At 49.1% G+C, this 14,330-nt stretch overlaps 1 protein-coding gene across 1 annotated transcript in view; it reads right to left on the minus strand.

Moving 5' to 3' along the window:
* LOC124605275 overlaps positions 1-14,330 on the minus strand; it is a 177,710-nt gene that overhangs the window by 48,125 nt on the left and 115,255 nt on the right. The gene's annotated exons all lie outside the window — the stretch shown is intronic.

Consider the following 14,330-nt stretch of genomic DNA (forward strand, 5'->3'; position numbering starts at 1 on the left):
ACAGCTGGTGAAGTGAGAACTGATGTGGGTTTTTAGCAACATAAGTGAAGAAGTTCCACGTTTATTTTTGTTCTGAGAATGGGCCATTTCATAAACTATCGACCTGACTTGCACTCAGCTGTTAGTTTAATAATATTCTATTTCAGGATTCTGTCTCAATTTCAATTGCATTACAATGTTAGTGAGGTGAATTTTTATAAACTCAGCTATGTTTTGACAAAAGAAGCAGACTTTAACATGGCAGCAACAGAAGCTATATATTCCTCAAAACTCATTACAGTCATTCATGAATCAGTGTCTCCTCAGCTATTTTCTTGGTATGGCTGACAACTCAAAACCAGTCAGTCATGTAAAATTTGCAGTGGCTTGTCAGATTGCAATCTTAGCAAGCACAAACTTCTTGCTGTTTTTTGCCATATTACTTTTCACCTAGGCTCATATGTTCTCAGTCAGATTTAAGTGAGCATGATATTGAGGAAGCCTGATTGAACTATGCCCTTTACCTTTAGCCTGTTCATCTACCTGGTAGTGTGAAGTTTTGGCTTGTAGGTTTGGTTTGTGGGATTAAAGGGACCAGACTGCTACGGTCATTGGTCCCTTTTTCCAAATACTAAAAACACCCACAGAGAATAAAAACGAGTAATAGAATAGATCACAGATGACACAGAACAAGACAAACTGAGACAAAGACCAGACAAGATGAACTAAAATCACACAGAGTGTGATGGTGGTTGGCCAACCAGAGAAACAAAAAAAGAAAAGCCAACCACCGAGAAACGCATTAAAAACTCAGATTAAAATCGTAGGCCAATGGCCAGAATCAACACAAAAGAACATAACAAACACTCAGATTAAACGATAAAAAACCCCTGCCCGAATAAAACGTAAAACTAAACCAGCCATAGCAGGGTCATCAGATAAAAGGGCAGGGAGCGTATCAGGCTGCCTGACCACAGCTAAAAGGGGGCAGGCCAACAAAATGTGGGCCACTGTCAAAGCCGCCCCGCAGTGACATAGAGGAGGGTCCTCCCGGCGCAGTAAATAACTGTGTGTCAGCCGGGAGTGGCCACTGCGGAGCCGGCAAAGGATTTTGGAGTCCCTGCGAGTGGCTTGCAGGGATGACCGCCACGCAGCTGTCGTCTCCTTGACACCTCGGAGTTTTTACGCATTGTCAGTTCGCGCCATTCATCGTCCCATAGCCCGAAAACTTTGCGGCGTAAGACTGCCTGCAAATCAGTCTCTGGGAGGCCAACATCCAGAGATGGTTTACTGGTGGCCTCCTTCGCCAGGCGGTCAACATGTTCATTACCTGGGATACCGACATGACCAGGGATCCACACAAAGACCACAGAGCGGCCGCAACGGGCAAGAGTATGCAAGGACTCATGGATAGCCATCACCAGACAAGAACGAGGGAAACACTGGTCGAGAGCTCGTAAACCGCTCAGGGAATCGCTACAGATAATGAAGGACTCACCTGAGCAGGAGCGGATATACTCCAGGGCACAAAAGATGGCGACCAGCTCAGCAGTGTAAATGCTGCAGCCATCCGGCAAGGAACATTGTTCAGAATGGTCCCCTAGAGTTAGCGCATAACCGACACGACCAGCAACCATCGAACCATCAGTGTATACAACGCCAGAGCCCTGATACATGGCCAGGATGGAATAAAAGCAGCGGCGGAAGGCCTCTGGAGGGACTGACTCCTTCGGGCCCTGTGCCAAGTCGAGCTGAAGGCAAGGGCGAGGAACACACCATGGGGATGTACGCAAAGTGGCCTGGAAAGGAGGTGGAACAGTGAAAACTCTAAGCCCGGAGAGAAGCTCTTTGATGTGGACCGCGATCGTACAACCTGACCAGGGCCGACGTTCTGGCAGATGGACGACCAATTGCGGGAACAGGAGACAATAGTGTGGATGCCCGGGCAAGCTAAAAACATGGGCAGCATAAGCGGCCAGTAAATTTTGGCGCCTTATCCGCAATGGAGGGACACCTGCCTCCGCAAGTATGGTGTCCACTGGGCTGGTCCGGAAAGCACCAGTGGCAAAGCGTATCCCACTGTGGAGGATTGGGTCCAGCACCCGCAATGCGGATGGGGATGCTGAGCCATAAGCAAGGCTCCCATAATCCAGATGGGACTGGATTAATGCCTGGTAGAGCCGTAACAGGGTAGATCAGTCGGCACCCCAGCGGGTGTGGCTCAAGCATCGCAGAGCATTTAGATGCCGCCAACACGCCTGCTTAAGCTGCCGAATATGAGGCAGCCAAGTCAGCCGGGCATCAAAAACTACACCCAAAAACCTGTGGGTCTCCACCACAGCAAGGAGTTCGTCGGCAAGATAAAGCCGCGGCTCAGGATGGACAGTTTGGCGCCGGCAGAAATGTGTAACGTGGGTATTGGCAGCCGAAAACTGAAAACCATGCGCTACAGCCCAAGACTGCGCCTTGCAGATTGCACCCTGTAGCTGACGTTCAACAGCTGCAATGCCAGTAGAGCTGTAGTAAAGGCAGAAGTCGTCAGCATACAGGGAAGCGGAGACAGAATTTCCCACCGCTGCAGTGAGCCCGTTTATGGCGATTAAAAACAGGCAGACACTGAGGACAGATCCCTGTGGTACCCCGTTCTCCTGGACTCGGGAGGAACTATGAGAGGCCGCAACTTGCACGCGGAAGGTACGATACGACAGAAAATTTCTGATAAAGATCGGCAGAGGGCCCCAAAGACCCCATCCACGAAGCGTAGAAAGTATGTGATGATGCCATGTCATATCGTACACCTTCCGCATGTCGAAAAAGACAGCGACCAGGTGCTGACGGCGGGCAAAGGCAGTACAGATGGCTCACTCCAGACTCACCAGATTGTCGGTGGCAGAGCGGCCTTTACGGAACCCACCCTGAGATGGAGCCAGGAGGCCCCGAGACTCCAGTACCCAATTCAAGCGGCAGCTCACCATCCGTTCGAGAAACTTGCAAAGAACGTTGGTGAGGCTAATGGGGCAGTAGCTGTCCACCTCCAAAGGGCTCTTGCTGGGTTTCAAAACGGGGATGACAATGCTTTCCCGCCATTGCGATGGAAACTCACCCTCGACCCAGAGACGGTTGTAATGGTCAAGGAGGCGTCGCTTGCAGTCCACTGAAAGGTGGTTCAGCATCTGACAGTGAATGCGATCTGGTCCAGGGGTGGTGTCAGGGCAAGCAGCAAGGGCGCTGTGAAATTCCCACTCACTGAATGGGGCATTGTAGGATTCAGAATGGCGGGTGAGAAAAGAAAGGCTCCGACGTTCCATCCGTTCTTTAATGGAGCGGAAGGCCAGTGGGTAATTGGAAGAAGTGGAACTAAGAGCAAAATGCTCTGCCAAGCTGTTGGCAATTTCGTCGGAGTCTGTACAAACTGCTCCATTCAGTGAGAGCACAGGGATGCTGACATGGGTCCGATAGCCATAGAGGCGTTGGATCTTGGCCCAGACCTGCGATGGAGAGACATGGAGGCCAATGGTGGACACATACCGCTCCCAGCGCTCCTGCTTGCTTTGGCGGATAAGGCTGCGGGCTCGCGCACGCAGCTGTTTGAAGGCAATAAGGTTTTCGATGGAGGGATGTCGCTTGTGACGCTGGAGCGCCCGCTGGCGATCTTTAATTGCTTTAGCGATCTCAGGCGACCACCAAGGCACAGTCCACCACCGAGGGGACCCAGAAGAACGGGGAATGGCAGATTCGGCGGCAGTAACGATGCCGGTGGTGACCAATTGAACCACCACACATCAATGTCATCACTAGAGAGAAGCTCAATAGCAGCAGTGGAGGAGAACAAGTCCCAGTCAGCCTTATTCATGGCCCACCTGCAAGGCCACCCAGAAGACTGATGCTGTGGCAGTGACAGAAAGATCGAAAAGTGGTCACTACCACACAGGTCGTCATGCACACTCCAGTCAACAGATGGTAAGAGGCTAGGGCTGCAAATCAAAAGGTCGATGGCGGAGTATGTGCCATGCGCCACGCTGAAGTGTGTGAAGGAACCATCATTTAAAAGCGAAAGATCCAGCTGTGCCAATAAATGCTCAAATGCTCAATGGTGGCACCTCGACCTGTCGCCACCGCCCACCCCACAGAGGGTTATGGGCGTTGAAGTCACCCAGTAACAGGAAAGGGGGCGGCAATTGGGCTATCAGCGCAGCCAGGACATGCTGCGCAACATCATCATCCGGTGGAAGGTAAAGACTGCAGACGGTAACAGCCTGTGGCGTCCACACCCGAACAGCGACAGCCTCTAAATGTGTTTGTAGAGGGACAGACTCGCTGTGAAGAGAGTTAAGGACATATATGCAGACGCCACCAGACACCCTTTCATAAGCTGCCCGGTTCTTATAATAACCCCGATAGCCACAGAGGGCGGGGGTTCGCATTGCTGGAAACCAAGTTTCCTAAATAGCAATGCAGAAGAAAGGGTGAAGGCTGATAAGTTGTCGGAGCTCAGCTAGATGGTGGAAAAAACCGCTGCAGTTCCACTGGAGTATGAAATTGTCCATGGTTGAGAAGACGTGAAGGGACTAGGAAGGCAATTTACGCTGCTTGTTCACTCGCTGCCACCGATTCAGAACCCGCACGAGTGACATCCATGGCGTCCGAGGGACCGGCGAGATCCAGGTCTTCAGCAGATGCCAGAATCTTGACCTCATCCTCAGACGCAGAGCTTGTAGGAAGCAGTGGGGCAGGTGCCACCGCAATGTCGGGATTCTTGGGAACCTTTTTCTTTTTCAGCTTACTTCGCTCTGCCTTCGGTCGTTCAGGCTGGGAGAGCTTCACTGGGTCAGTCTCAGGGACGGACGACGACCGTGAGGCCCTACAACCAGGGACCGGCGGTTGTTTGAGCCACTTGCGGCTGTCTGCTTTAGTACCGGTCGGAACTTGCGAAGGGAGGTCCCCAAGGGACCCCTTCCTGGCAACAGGAGCTGAAGAAGTCTTACGCCTCTCTGGCTGGGAAGGGGGAACTGGTGTCCCCGATGGTTGGGGGGGGGGGGGAGGCATTGCTCCTGAAGTAGATGGAGCAGGAGCAACAGGGAGTGTAGTGACCCTCACCATCAAGGGGGCAGGTGTGGTTCTCTGGCTCTGAGAGCTAACGTTGTGTGGTGCAGCTATAGGAACTGTAACAGGAGCAATAGTGGCGGCATAAGTGGACATCATTCGTACCGGATACAGTCGTTCAAACTTACGCTTAGCCTCAGTGTAGGTCAGCCTATCCAGGGTCTTGTTTTCCATTATTTTCTGCTCCTTCTGGAGAATCTTACAGTCCGGTGAGCAAGGGGGATGGTGCTCCCCGCAGTTGACACAGATGGGAGGCAGGGCACATGGAGTATCAGGATGGGATAGTCGACCACAATCGCGACATATGAGGCTGGAAGCACAGCGAGAAGACATATGGCCGAACTTCCAACACTTGAAGCACCGCATCGGGGGAGGGATATAGGGCTTGACATCACAATGATATACCATCACCTTGACCTTCTCGGGTAACGTGTCACCCTCGAAGGCCAAGATGAAGGCACCAGTGGCAACTTGGTGATCTCTCGGACCCCGGTGGACACGCCGGATGAAATGGACCCCTCGTCGCTCTAAGTTGGCACGCAGTTCGTCATCGGACTGTAAAAGGAGATCTCTATGAAAAATAATTCCCTGGACCATATTTAAGCTTTTATGTGGGGTGATAGTAACAGAAACATCCCCCAGCTTCGTACAAGTGAGCAAGGCTCGTGACTGGGCAGAGGATGCTGTTTTTATTAAGACTGACCCTGATCGCATTTTGGACAAGCCCTCCACCTCCCTGAACTTGTCCTCTAAATGTTCAACAAAGAACTGAGGCTTCACAGACACAAACGATTCCCCGTCAAATCTGGTACAGACAAGATACCGGGGCGAATACCTTTCGCTCTCATTCATAGCCTTTCATTCCTCCCATGGTGTGGCCAGGGAGGGGAACAATTTGGGGTCATACACATTAGCCTTAAAGTGAGCTTTGGAATGCTTAGAGACTGCTGATGGCGTGCCGCCAGCGAGAGATGATGTACCACGCTTCATTGCGGGTCATCCGCCCTGATGCCACCTACTCCGACCAAGGGCCCTCCCCACGGGCACCACCCAGCCACAGCAAAGGCCACCTGGCAGGATGGCCATTGCCGGGAGTCCCGATGCCCCAGGGAGATGGGCATCTACTCCTTGGCATATGTGGGGAGTTAACGGCGCAGGCATCAGTAGAGCGATCCCTGTGTTGTCAGGGGGCTACAGCCAAGAGGGTACATGGCAGCCCCACCACAACGGACTGGCTACCATGCTGAATTATAGGTGACATGTCGTCCAAGGTTTTCATCTGTGCAGAAACTGGCACTGCTCATCGCATGGCGGAAAGTGCATGCAGGAACGGATCCATGCCCAAGATATGGAGAGAGAGCAGGACTGCAATGCAACGACGAATAAGCTGGCGAAAGTTCTCAACACAAGATGGACACAATGCACCAAGTAATGCGCCCTTCTCCAATCGGCTCGCTCTTCGGAAAAATTTTGAGATATGGAGGTCAAACCCGACAGGGGACCATCACATAAAGCCAAAACATTTGAGACTCCTTTTAGTCGCCTCTTACGACAGGCAGGAATACCGCGGGCCTATTCTTACCCCCGAACCCGCAGGGGGATTTTGGCTTGTAGAGCAGTAAAGTTCCATTAACTTTACATTGTACATGCTAGGTTCACCGTTATCACATAGAACATTTCTTTGTATCTGGAGTAAAATATCTGCTTTCCTCCACTGCATTGTTGGAGCTTTATGCATCACAACAGAGTGGTATGGCATTTCATCTACTATTGTCAAATTCTGAGGAACGTTTTGCAGTAGAACATTATCAGACCAGCTGATGATTGTGTTGTTGGACGACACTTTTATTCTAAATCATGTATTCAGGTGTTCTGCACTGTTGTTATTAATACAATGCCAACATGAAACACTTGCTCACAATACCTGACAACAACAGAACACTTTAATGCCAGGAAATGTGACTTTATAATGAGAGCTGACGAACATTGATACATTTAATGCATGACACCATATGGTACTGTTTATTCATAGTATGGCAACAGGCGCACTTTACCAGCAGAATCACTGGTAGTCAGGTAGGGAAAGTTGGCTCGCCATTGGTGTTACCTGGCCAACAGTGTTACACCACCCTCCGGTCAGTCAAATGTCAAAAGTTGTGACTAATTTTAAATGCACTATAACTGTTTCATGGAATGGCACACAACTCAAACATTCCTTTTCCCCAAAATACCTTGAGGTTACTTTAGAATGCACCTAAACCCATCAAATGCATTACCATAACTACAAAATGAAAGTATCTGGAACGAATAAACTAAGGGGATCTAACAGGGGTGCACAACCAGCCACTATCCAGACTACTATATTGGTATTTTGCTATTCGTCAGGAGAATATGCAGCACCCGTCTGGCATAATTTCTGCCATGTTAGCCAGTGGACATTGCCCCAAATGAGATGTGTCACATAATTACTGGATGCTTGAGACCAACTAAAGTGGAGGAGCTATATGTACCAGTAGGCATAGCAGAAAAAGTTTTGTAACAAAAACCCACAACAATACAATCCACATGCTAGACATGTGAAAAAAACAGAGTAGATGATGCTCCTCTAGACTGGAGAAAACCTAAAGATGGGCTATCCCCAGTCACAATAAGAACTGATGCACTTGAAAGTCCCTCAACAGAATGTGAACTGGTGTTGGGTGATGTAAAGTAAATCTTGGAAAGTGGAGTAGGCTAGTGGGCCCTCAACTGCAACTGCAACTGCAACTGCTGTGTTCGGATGCAGGCTGAGTTGGCATCCCTTCGCTCCCAGCTTCAGGCAGTGTTGGCTTCGGTCACACAGCTTGAGGCTGTTGCCAATGGGCATCACTGTGGGGGTCGGGATGGGGGTTTGTCGGGGACGGCCAGCTCGTCCCACGCATCCCCTGATCGGACTACGACTGTGGTTGCCCGGGATACTGCCCGCATTGAGGCTGATCCCTCACCTGTGGTAGAGTGGGAGGTCGTTTCAAGGTGTGGCAGGGGGCGAAAGACATTCCGGAGGGCTGAACGGAAAGCCTCTCCAGTTTGTCTGACGAACCGGTTTCAGGCTCTGTCTCAGGCTGATACTGATCTTCGGCCTGACATGGCTGCTTGTCCTGTTCCAGAGGTTGCCCCTCAGTCTGCAAGATCCGGGCAGTCGCAGAGGGTGGGCTTACTGGTAGTTGGGAGCTCCAACGTCAGGCGCGTAATGGGGCCCCTTAGGGAAATGGCAGCAAGAGAGGGGAAGAAAACCAATGTGCACTCCGTGTGCATACTGGGGGGAGTCATTCCAGATGTGGAAAGGGTCCTTCCGGATGCCATGAAGGGTACAGGGTGCACCCATCTGCAGGTGGTCGCTCATGTCGGCACCAATGATGTGTGTCGCTATGGATCGGAGGAAATCCTCTCTGGCTTCCGGCGGCTATCTGATTTGGTGAAGACTGCCAGTCTCGCTAGCGGGATGAAAGCAGAGCTCACCATCTGCAGCATCGTCGACAGGACTGACTGCGGACCTTTGGTACAGAGCCGAGTGGAGGGTCTGAATCAGAGGCTGAGACGGTTCTGCGACCGTGTGGGCTGCAGATTCCTCGACTTGCGCCATAGGGTGGTGGGGTTTCGGGTTCCGCTGGATAGGTCAGGAGTCCACTACACGCAACAAGCGGCTACACGGGTAGCAGGGGTTGTGTGGCGTGGGCTGGGCGGTTTTTTAGGTTAGATGGCCTTGGGCAAGTACAGAAAGGGCAACAGCCTCAACGGGTGCGGGGCAAAGTCAGGACATGCGGGGACCAAGCAGCAATCGGTATTGTAATTGTCAACTGTCGAAGCTGTGTTGGTAAAGTACCGGAACTTCAAGCGCTGATAGAAAGCACCGAAGCTGAAATCGTTATAGGTACAGAAAGCTGGCTTAAGCCAGAGATAAATTCTGCCGAAATTTTTACAAAGGTACAGACGGTGTTTAGAAAGGATAGATTGCATGCAACCGGTGGTGGAGTGTTCATCGCTGTTAGTAGTAGTTTATCCTGTAGTGAAGTAGAAGTGGATAGTTCCTGTGAATTATTATGGGTGGAGGTTACACTAAACAACCGAACTAGGTTAATAATTGGCTCCTTTTACCGACCTCCCGACTCAGCAGCAGTAGTGGCAGAACAACTGAGAGAAAATTTGGAATACATCTCACATAAATTTTCTCAGCATGTTATAGTCTTAGGTGGAGATTTCAATTTACCAGATATAGACTGGGACACTCAGATGTTTAGGACGGGTGGTAGGGACAGAGCATCGAGTGACATTATACTGAGTGCACTATCCGAAAATTACCTCGAGCAATTAAACAGAGAACCGACTCGTGGAGATAACATATTGGACCTACTGATAACAAACAGACCCGAACTTTTCGAATCTGTATGTACAGAACAGGGAATCAGTGATCATAAGGCCGTTGCAGCATCCCTGAATATGGAAGTTAATAGGAATATAAAAAAAGGGAGGAAGGTTTATCTGTTTAGCAAGAGTAATAGAAGGCAGATTTCAGACTACCTAACAGATCAAAACGAAAATTTCTGTTCCGACACTGACAATGTTGAGTGTTTATGGAAAAAGTTCAAGGCAATCGTAAAATGCGTTTTAGACAGGTACGTGCCGAGTAAAACGGTGAGGGACGGGAAAAACCCACCGTGGTACAACAACAAAGTTAGGAAACTACTGCGAAAGCAAAGAGAGCTCCACTCCAAGTTTAAACGCAGCCAAAACCTCTCAGACAAACAGAAGCTAAACGATGTCAAAGTTAGCGTAAGGATGGCTATGCGTGAAGCGTTCATTGAATTCGAAAGTAAAATTCTATGTACCGACTTGACAGAAAATCCTAGGAAGTTCTGGTCTTACGTTAAATCAGTAAGTGGCTCGAAACAGCATATCCAGACACTACGGGATGATGATGGCATTGAAACAGAGGATGACACGCGTAAAGCTGAAATACTAAACACCTTTTTCCAAAGCTGTTTCACAGAGGAAGACCGCACTGCAGTTCCTTCTCTAAATCCTCGCACAAACGGAAAAATGGCTGACATCGAAATAAGTGTCCAAGGAATAGAAAAGCAACTGGAATCACTCAATAGAGGAAAGTCCACTGGACCTGACGGGATACCAATTCGATTCTACACAGAGTACGCGAAAGAACTTGCCCCCCTTCTAACAGCCGTGTACCGCAAGTCTCTAGAGGAACGGAGGGTTCCAAATGATTGGAAAAGAGCACAGATAGTCCCAGTCTTCAAGAAGGGTCATCGAGCAGATGCGCAAAACTATAGACCTATATCTCTTACGTCGATCTCTTGTAGAATTTTAGAACATGTTTTTTGCTCGCGTATCATGTCATTTCTGGAAACCCAGAATCTACTATGTAGGAATCAACATGGATTCCGGAAACAGCGATCGTGTGAGACCCAACTCGCCTTATTTGTTCATGAGACCCAGAAAATATTAGATACAGGCTCCCAGGTAGATGCTATTTTTCTTGACTTCCGGAAGGCGTTCGATACAGTTCCGCACTGTCGCCTGATAAGCAAAGTAAGAGCCTACGGAATATCAGACCAGCTGTGTGGCTGGATTGAGGAGTTTTTGGCAAACAGAACACAGCATGTTGTTATCAATGGAGAGACGTCTACAGACGTTAAAGTAACCTCTGGCGTGCCACAGGGGAGTGTTATGGGACCATTGCTTTTCACAATATATATAAATGACTTAGTAGATAGTGTCGGAAGTTCCATGCGGCTTTTCGCGGATGATGCTGTAGTATACAGAGAAGTTGCTGCATTAGAAAATTGTAGCGAAATACAGGAAGATCTGCAGCGGATAGGCACTTGGTGCAGGGAGTGGCAACTGACCCTTAACATAGACAAATGTAATGTATTGCGAATACATAGAAAGAAGGATCCTTTATTGTATGATTATATGATAGCGGAACAAACACTGGTAGCAGTTACTTCTGTAAAATATCTGGGAGTATGCGTACGGAACGATTTGAAGTGGAATGATCATATAAAACTAATTGTTGGTAAGGCGGGTACCAGGTTGAGATTCATTGGGAGAGTGCTTAGAAAATGTAGTCAATCAACAAAGGAAGTGGCTTACAAAACACTCGTTCGACCTATACTTGAGTATTGCTCATCAGTGTGGGATCCGTACCAGGTCGGGTTGACGGAGGAGATAGAGAAGATCCAAAGAAGAGCGGCGTGTTTCGTCACTGGGTTATTTGGTAACCGTGATAGCGTTACGGAGATGTTTAATAAACTCAAGTGGCAGACTCTGCAAGAGAGGCGCTCTGCATCGCGGTGTAGCTTGCTCGCCAGGTTTCGAGAGGGTGCGTTTCTGGATGAGGTATCAAATATATTGCTTCCCCCTACTTATACTTCCCGAGGAGATCACGAATGTAAAATTAGAGAGATTAGAGCGCGCATGGAGGCTTTCAGACAGTCGTTCTTCCTGTGAACCATACGCGACTGGAACAGGAAAGGGAGGTAATGACAGTGGCACGTAAAGTGCCCTCCGCCACACACCGTTGGGTGGCTTGCGGAGTATCAATGTAGATGTAGATGTAGATGTAGAACCTTTCTGTAAGTGTGGAGGGGATTAGCAGACAATATCTCACTTGCGCAATTGCCATTGGCGCTCATCATCATGCACCAAAGAAAATCTAATGATGGCCAACTCTAATGTCTTGGACATAACCCATTTTGGGCAAAAACAATTTAATTGAATGTTTGTTAGTTTTTCTACCCTTAAATGTACACTCCTGGAAATTGAAATAAGAACACCGTGAATTCATTGTCCCAGGAAGGGGAAACTTTATTGACATATTCCTGGGGTCAGATACATCACATGATCACACTGACAGAACCACAGGCACATAGACACAGGCAACAGAGCATGCACAATGTCGGCACTAGTACAGTGTATATCCACCTTTCGCAGCAATGCAGGCTGCTATTCTCCCATGGAGACGATCGTAGAGATGCTGGATGTAGTCCTGTGGAACAGCTTGCCATGCCATCTCCACCTGGCGCCTCAGTTGGACCAGCGTTCGTGCTGGACGTGCAGACCGCGTGAGATGACGCTTCATCCAGTCCCAAACATGCTCAATGGGGGACAGATCCGGAGATATTGCTGGCCAGGGTAGTTGACTTACACCTTCTAGAGCACGTTGGGTGGCACGGGATACATGTGGACGTGCATTGTCCTGTTGGAACAGCAAGTTCCCTTGCCGGTCTACGAATGGTAGAACGATGGGTTCGATGACGGTTTGGATGTACCGTGCACTATTCAGTGTCCCCTCGACGATCACCAGTGGTGTACGGCCAGTGTAGGAGATCGCTCCCCACACCATGATGCCGGGTGTTGGCCCTGTGTGCCTCGGTCGTATGCAGTCCTGATTGTGGCGCTCACCTGCACGGCGCCAAACACGCATACGACCATCATTGGCACCAAGGCAGAAGCGACTCTCATCGCTGAAGACGACACGTCTCCATTCGTCCCTACCATTCACGCCTGTCGCAACACCACTGGAGGCGGGCTGCACGATGTTGGGGTGTGAGCGGAAGACGGCCTAACGGTGTGCGGGACCGTAGCCCAGCTTCATGGAGACGGTTGCGAATGGTCCTCGCCGATACCCCAGGAGCAACAGTGTCCCTAATTTGCTGGGAAGTGGCGGTGCGGTCCCCTACGGCACTGCGTAGGATCCTACGGTCTTGGCGTGCATCCGTGCGTTGCTGCGGTCCGGTCCCAGGTCGACGGGCACGTGCACCTTCCGCCGACCACTGGCGACAACATCGATGTACTGTGGAGACCTCACGCCCCACGTGTTGAGCAATTCGGCGGTACGTCCACCCGGCCTCCCGCATGCCCACTATACGCCCTCGCTCAAAGTCCGTCAACTGCACATACGGTTCACGTCCACGCTGTCACGGCATGCTACCAGTGTTAAAGACTGCGATGGAGCTCGGTATGCCACGGCAAACTGGCTGACACTGACGGCGGCGGTGCACAAATGCTGCGCAGCTAGCGCCATTCGACGGCCAACACCGCGGTTCCTGGTGTGTCCGCTGTGCCGTGCGTGTGATCATTGCTTGTACAGCCCTCTCGCAGTGTCCGGAGCAAGTATGGTGGGTCTGACACACCGGTGTCAATGTGTTCTTTTTTCCATTTCCAGGAGTGTATTTATGACTGTTTACTCATGGACAAATACTTAACAAATGTATGCTAACTGTAATGCCTTGGATGTAGCCCACTTGTTGGTAAAAGTGATTTAATTACTGTTGTGTCTGTCTAGTTCCATGTTTAATGCATTAGTGTCTATGGTCCATGCAGTCATGTTTATAATTATTGAGCTTTTTGTTACCTCCTGTGGAATTGATGCCTTTGACACAAATTAAAAAAAAAAATGAAAGAGCCTCTCTTACAGCATATCCAGATAAGTAATCCCTGTTACGGTAGCTTCAGCAAAAGTAATAGCTCATAAACTTGGCAACATGACACAGAGCAGGAAACATTTACTTTTGAGAACCTCTTTGATAACACACTGGTTTATGAGGATGTTCTGACCCCTTAGTGAACATTATGGGTATTTATCTGCCCACTTAAGTGAAAGGTTACCTCATCACTGAACACCTCATGATCAAGAAAGACATCTTCTCACTGCAACACTTCAACTGCAACGCACCATAGTCATCTGGCCTTTAAGCTTGAACCAACTGTACTTGTCATGGGTACATGTGTAAATTTTTTTTTTTTAAATATTCATAGTGTCATCTGTCACAACTGAAGTTCAAAGACTTGCTTTCCAAAGAGACTTCTTAGGATGACGATGGTAGTATGTTCTGATGTGGTCAACATCCTCTTCAGACTTTTTGGCCATCCTGTGCTTTTTCATTTACACACACATTCAGTTGTTTTGAATTGCCTCTATCACTGGCAGAGGTCTTTTTTTTCACATGAGGGAGCACTATCAAACTTTAAACAAACACATGTTGAACTAAAATTATAGGTTCACTCTCAGCAAACAGATCACAAAAAGGTTTATACTCAGCAGTTGCCGTTTTGTGTGTACGTGGAAGTACAAGTGGGAAAACAATAGGGCAGTACTTGCACTTGTGCTTATATAAAACTGTTTGAGTTACTCTTTAATTGTGACCTTGAACCAAGACTCTGGAATGTTTGCAGTTGATGCTATTAAAATT

Source organism: Schistocerca americana, chromosome 3 (assembly GCF_021461395.2).
Source record: "Schistocerca americana isolate TAMUIC-IGC-003095 chromosome 3, iqSchAmer2.1, whole genome shotgun sequence".
Classification (NCBI taxonomy): Eukaryota; Metazoa; Arthropoda; class Insecta; order Orthoptera; family Acrididae; genus Schistocerca; species Schistocerca americana.